A 6,786-nucleotide genomic window follows, 5' to 3' on the forward strand; every position below is an offset into this window, starting at 1 on the left:
CAAAATGCTGATTTTATTTCTTTTGGATTCATACTCAGAAGTAAGATTCCTGTATCATATGTAGTTCTATTTTTAACTGCTTGAGGAAACCCCATATTGTTTTCTGTAATGGTGTACCAGTTTACATTCCCACTAACAGTATACAGGGTTCCCTTTTCTCCACATCCTCACCAGCTTTCGTTATGCCTTGGCTTTTTGATAATAGATATCCTAACAGATGGGAGGTGGCATCTCATTGTGTTTTTGTTTTTTGTTTTTCGTTGTTGTTTTGGGTTTTTTTTTTTTTGATGTTTACTTATCTATTTGGAGAGAGAGCGCATGTGAGCAGGGGAGGGGTACAGAGAGAGACAGAGAGAGAGGGAAGGAGAAACTCTCAAGCAGGCTCCACACTATCAGCGCAGAGCCCAACTCAGGGCTAGAACCCACCAACCATAAGATCATGACCTGAGCTGAAATCAAGACTGACTGAGCCACCTAAACACCCCTCATCGTGGTTTTGATTTGCATTTACCTGATAATTAGCAATGTCAAACACCTTTCCCTGTACCTCTTGGCTATTTGTATGTCTTCTATGGGAAAATGTTTATTCAGGTCCTTTGCCCTTTTTTAAATTGGGTTATTTGTGAGGGAATTTGCTATTGAGCTGTATGAGATTTCATGTATTTTGGATGCTAATACCATATCAGATATGTGATTTGCAAATATTTTCTCCCATTTCACAGGTTGAATTTTCGTTTTGTTAATGGTTTTCTTTGCTGTGCAGAAGCTTTTTAATTTGATTTAGTCCCACTTGTTTTCCAAAAAAATCATTGCCAATACCAATGTCAAGCAGCTTACCTTCTATGTTTTCTTCTAGGACATTTACCTTTTCAGATCTTATGTTCATGTATTTAATACATTTTAATTAGGTTTTTTGTGTATGGTGTAAGGCAGGGGACAGTTTCATTCTTTTTCATGTGAATAACCAATTTTTGCAACACTGTTAATTGACGACTATCTTTTCCCTATTGCATAGTCTTGACTCCTTTGTCATAAATAAATTAACCATATACACGGGGGTTTATTTCTGTGCTCTCTATTCTGTTCCACTGATCCGTGTGTCTGTTTTTATGACAACACTACACTGTTTTGATTGCTATAGTTTTGTAATACAGTTTGAAATCAAGAAGTATGATGCCTTCAGCTTTGTTCTTTCTTATTATTTTGGCAATTTGGGGTCTTTTGTGGTTGTGTATGAATTTCAGATTGTTTTTTTCTATTTTGGTGAAAAAGCCATTTTGAGTTTTAATAGGGGTTGCATTGAATCTTTAAATGTATGAACATTTTAACAATGTTAATTCTTCCAGTCCATGAACACAGAATACCTTTCCATTTATTTTTGGCTTCTTCGATTTATTTCAACGATGTTTTATAGTTTTCCATGTAGAGATGTTTCACCCTCGTGATTACATTTTTCCCTTTGTATTTTATTCTTTTTGATGGCATAGAAAATGGGATTATTTTCTTAATTTCTCTTTCTAGTAATTTGCTATTAGTGTATAGAAATGCAACCGATTTTTAGGGCTTTCCTTGTTTGCTGTAGTCCCGTGGGACTTGTGAACACAAACTCCACTGGCTTTCAGAGTTAGGGGACCTAATATGAGGGCCTGTCCCTTAGGCAGCAGCCTTAAAAGTTGGGGCACTAAATGTATAGTCCAAGCCTTTTATACCTCAAGGAGAAGATAGGAGTTGGGGGTTCCCTCCCAACTGTATGGTGTTGTGCTGGGGGTGAGGTTTATGGCATGTCTCAGCCTTTCCTATTTCAATGTGGGTCTTTCCCCAGTTGTCTGATGTGTAGGAGTGACTCAGCTGGTTTTTGGATTTCTCTCAAAAGAAGTTGCTTCATGTGTAGCTGTATATTTGGTGCGTCAGTGGGAGGAGGAAAATTCAGAAACCTCCTATGTTGTCATCCTGACACTATGAATATCTAAGGTAGATACTATTATTATCCCCATTTTATAGAGGAGAAAACTAAGGCTCAGAAAAATTATATAAATTGCCTATGGCCACTCATACAGTAAGTAAGCCAGAATTTGAATCCAAGCATTCTAATCCAGAATCCTTCATGATAACCCCTACCCTAGTGGTTCTCAACTTGGGGTGATTTTATCCCCAAAGGATATTTGGCGATGTTGGAAGATAATTCCCACTGTCACGACTAGAGGGAGAGAACACTACAGTAGAAGTCAGTAGAAGCCAGGGATATTGCTAAACGTCGTGTCATGCATAAAACATTCCTTCACAAGAAAGAATTATTCAGCCCAAAATGTCAACAGAGTGGAAGTTGAAAAACCAGAGAGATAGAGCACAAACAGGGGAAGGGGCAGAGAGAGAAGGAGATGGAATCCGAAGCAGGCTCCAGGCTCTGAGCTGTCAGCACAGAGCCCGACTCAAGGCTGGAATCCAAAAACCATGAGATCATGACCTGAGCTGAAGTCAGAGGCTTAACCAACTGAGCCACCCAGGCGCCCCAAATCTGCATTTTAATAAGAGTCTCAGGTGACTCCTCTGCACGTTGACATTTGAGAGGCAGTGAACTATACTTTTAGCTCTACCACGCTAAGTCTTAAGTAAAACAAATCCCGTACACTTGTCTGTTCTCCATGCACAGACACAAAGAAGCAATGTGAGAAAGGTAGTGGTGGGCAGTGGGGAAGAACATGGACAGCTCCAGCAGTGATGTAATATTAGGGACTGGAATTCTCTTCAGCAGATGGTTCTTAATAGATGACTTCCCCATGATGATGAGAGCTTGCAAACAATTGTGCCAGCATACCAAAAAGATGAGTGGTCCAGAAAAAAGAAATGCATAGCTTCTGGACTGTGCTTTTCCTTGGTGTGTGCCAACGTTACAGAACGGATCTACGTAAAAACAAAAACATCCCATTAAAGTCATTAACAGCTAACTTGTTTAAAATTGTTGAAAATAATAGAAGGAAAAGAGACTGAATTTTTTTTTAATTTTTAATTGCTAATTTTGGTGTCACGTAAACTTAGTTTCAAAACCAATCGAACCCTCACTGCCACTTCTGGGCATACAAAATGCATTGACGTGTCCTACAACCATCAAAGATCCCATTGGCATTTGATGTTACACAGAGATCTTGTCTGATTAAAGCACTGTAAGCACAGATCCAGGTGCTCTCAGATTCAAATTCCCGTTCTGTGATGCATGTTAAACCGTTCACTAGAAACCACAGTCCCTTTATTTATAATAGGGATTTGCTTAATATTGACTTTGTATTTCTATATTGATTTTTATTATCCACACTTTTGTGTTTTTTTTTAATTTTTTTTAATGTTTATTTATTTTTGAGAGAGAGAGGGAGAGGGAGAGAGAGAGAAAGAGAGAGAGAGCACAAGTGGGGGAAGGCAGAGAGAGAAGGAGACACAGAATCCAAAGCAGGCTCCAGGCTCCAAGCTGTCAGCACAGAGCCCCATACGGGACTGGAACCCACGAACTGCGAGATCATGACCTGAGCCTAAGTCAGACGCTTAACCAACTGAGCCACCCAGATGCCCCTCCACACTTTTGTGCTCCCCAGCTGCCCACCAAAAGTGTGATCAGCTGAAGCAGAAATGCACTCATGCTTTAAGGCTCCCAAATAACCCGTATCTGGAGACAAAAGATAGAAAACCATCTATGTTTTCCATACACACTATGTAAAATTAACACTTCTGATTTTAAACATCTCTTATAAAAATATCCTTAGCAAAAGAAATATATACACTTTATTTTTCTTATGCTTACACACCCTGTCTACGATAGGCATCAAAAACAAGAAAAATATATAAACACACACACATGCACACACACACACGCCTACGTTTATGGTCAATTATATTGCAGAATATATGCATCAACACCTAAAGTTAAAGAACCTCCTCTTTACCCTAAAGATATGTATCTAAACTTGGTTTTCAGTGAAACTATTTGTTCTATGATTGTGTGTCCTCCAGGATCCACCTGAGTTTATCCCGCAATCTTCAATCTTAGTCTATCCAACACGTTTGGCCAAAAAATGCCTGTTCCACCTTTCCTCATGCAAGTGATAAGTATCTGCTTCCGTCGTGCACTGCTTGAAGCTTTGCTTCTGGAAGAAGAGCCTTGCAGCTCTCCTTTTATCTAACTCATCCTGGGGATAACCCCCTAGGAAGGGCCTGGATGGCTTGAGTGAGCTATGGAAAACTAAAATCCTATGCTCTGTTAACTGAGTGTAGCTTCAACCTTATTGTTGGAAGTGAGCCTTACCCGACATTTGATATTAATCATCGACACTAGAGAAATAGCTCAGGGAGAAGAATTGTCATCTGTGGCCAACCAAGTCTCACTGGACACAACCCACTGCTCAGTGTTACTTTAACTTGTTGTGCTGAGATGTCACAGCTGTCAGCCAGCTCACACATCTTTCCAAAGACTTGCTAGGTCTAGTGTTCTCCTTGTCCATAAATGCAACATATGTTAGCAACATTCATTGACAGATTTCAGCAGTCTTTTTCCCCTCGTCGAGCTGTTAGTTTAGTTGTCAAACACAAGAATCTCTCTTTAGTCCTTAAAGAATTCAGAGCCACAATTAGAGCTAGGGGGAAATAGCAAAGGAGACTGACAGCATGCCCATCAAGATTTTCCAGCAGCTGCTGAGCTGTTTACATACACTGCCTGCCCTCCCTCTGTCTTTCCAGCCAGTGGAATACTGAAGAAATGTACCTGGACTTTATAGATACAGACAACTGAAAGACACCGATACAGATGAAGTAGAGGTCAAATGAAAGTTAATTTTAAGTTGTCTAGTTAATTGGGGTTAGTCATTTTTTATCGTTCATACATAGCCTCTTCAGGGACCCCCACGTTATGTCTGGGCTCTGCCCAAGAGGCCAGAAAGGTTGGATAGTGAGCAGAGGCTCCATAAAGCACAAGGACCATGGAGCTGGAGGCATTCCCAAAAGGCCTTCGTCAAATTACTAAAGACATGTAGGAAAATGCAAGCTATAGTAAATAAAACTATGCTGATGGGAAGGCATAAAAGAGGAAAGTTGGAGAGGTTAGTATTCTAGAAAATGGTGAGAATGGAGTGAGGAATTTGGGGCAGGGCAAAACGAGGTTGTCAAGCATTTAAAGCCAAGCGTGCTGGACCTGAAGCTGAATATTCTTCTTAAGTGGTTCCTGAGGCATCTCTTTGAAACAATATCTTCAAACAACTTAGATATATATGGTGTTCAAAACGAATTCCAGCTTTTCAGGACTCCAGCAGGAATATATCCAAGAGGGACAATTTTTATTTTACATAGAAGATTGTAAGCTCCTTGCTAAAGAGGCATTTCTCTATTTATGAGAAAATGAGGTCATGCTTGGGGTCTGGTGAAGCCAAGGTCTGTCATGCACCCAGAGCAGTCCTGAGCTCTGTCAAACTTGACCCTCAGGCTTTGCTCCAGGCTTCCCACTGCAGTTGCATCAATTCTTACTCTTTTCTAAAAACGTCACTGATCTTGAACATGGCCATATGAGATCCCACCTGTGGGATCAAGAACAGGAGAAAGATTTAAAACTTTTCTCTCCAACTCAAGCAAGCCAGAAATGCTGACTTCATTAGGAATATCAGCTCACGTCCTGGCATATGGCAGATTTATTCACAAAGTAAAAAACTGGGAGTTTTTAAATATTCTTTTCATTAAAATTTAAGTTAAAAGAAGATGAGTTTAATGAAAAGCAATTGTTTATATAAGCTACCGTTTTATTTTATTTACTTGGCAGGTAAAACCAAGGGATGAAAATCTTGACTCTCCATCATTTGTAAAGAAAACCGTCCTTGGGGCACCTGGGTGGCTCAGTGGGTTAAGCGGCCGACTTCGGCTCAGGTCGTGATCTCGCGGTCCGTGAGTTCGAGCCCCGCATCGGGCTCTGTGCTGACAGCTTGGAGCCTGGAGCCTGTTTCAGATTCTGTGTCTCCCTCTCTCTGACCCTCTCCTGTTCATGCTCTGTCTCTCCCTGTCTCAAAAATAAATAAAACGTTAAAAAAAAATTTAAAGAAAACCGTCCTTGATCCCTGTAGCTGACAAAAAATTGGACGTGAATTACATTATGCTAGGTCCTTCGAGGAGTATAGTAACTTAATAAATCTTTGTGGGAGCCCTTGCCTCATGTTCTTTGTATAGAATGTTGTACCCTCATCTACTATTAACACCTACCTGAAATAGAAGGAGTAAAGTTGATCTCTGGGTGAATGATTGCGTTGGTCCAAATTCCCTAGGATCCTGTGTCTGGCCACTCCCCGAGGCCACATGCCCTGAGCCTGTTCATATCTGGCAGGCTAATCGAGTATGTTTCCTTCACGCAGGGCATTGCTGCAAACCCTCAAGGACAGCATGCCCATTGCGATTTCACCCTTACCTCTAAAATGTATCTCTCATGGGAGTACGAAAGGTAGCATGACTGATGGTGATTAAGAGGCCACATGGCTTGATGGAAAAAGAACAGGACTTGGAATCAGAAGGCAAGTGTTCTTGTTCCAGTTCTAACCCTTATTAGCGACATGACTTCAGGCAAATCTCTTCAAATCCTTGTCCTCAGTTTCTCATCTGTAAATGTGGGGAAGGATAACGTTCCATGCCAGATTGTTTTTAAATAAAATAATATGTGAAAGCACTTTGTAAATAATGAAACAATATACACAGGTAAGAAATTAAGTGTAATTAGTGTTCAAAACTTAATATTTTGTGATCACAGAATGTCAACTAATGAGCTTACTC

At 40.3% G+C, this 6,786-nt stretch overlaps 1 long non-coding RNA gene across 1 annotated transcript; it reads right to left on the bottom strand.

Moving 5' to 3' along the window:
- Nucleotides 1–2,225: 2,225 nt before the first annotated feature.
- On the bottom strand, nucleotides 2,226–5,547 carry LOC128776576 (uncharacterized). The gene is made up of 2 exons (XR_008421724.1): nucleotides 5,174–5,547; nucleotides 2,226–2,901 (listed from the first exon to the last, which is right to left on the bottom strand). It is a non-coding gene; the product is annotated as an uncharacterized LOC128776576 (long non-coding RNA).
- Between the last annotated feature and the right edge of the window lie 1,239 nt (nucleotides 5,548–6,786).

This window comes from Panthera pardus, unplaced genomic scaffold (assembly GCF_024362965.1).
Source record: "Panthera pardus isolate Hobbes unplaced genomic scaffold, ASM2436296v1 HiC_scaffold_13, whole genome shotgun sequence".
NCBI lineage: Eukaryota > Metazoa > Chordata > Mammalia > Carnivora > Felidae > Panthera > Panthera pardus.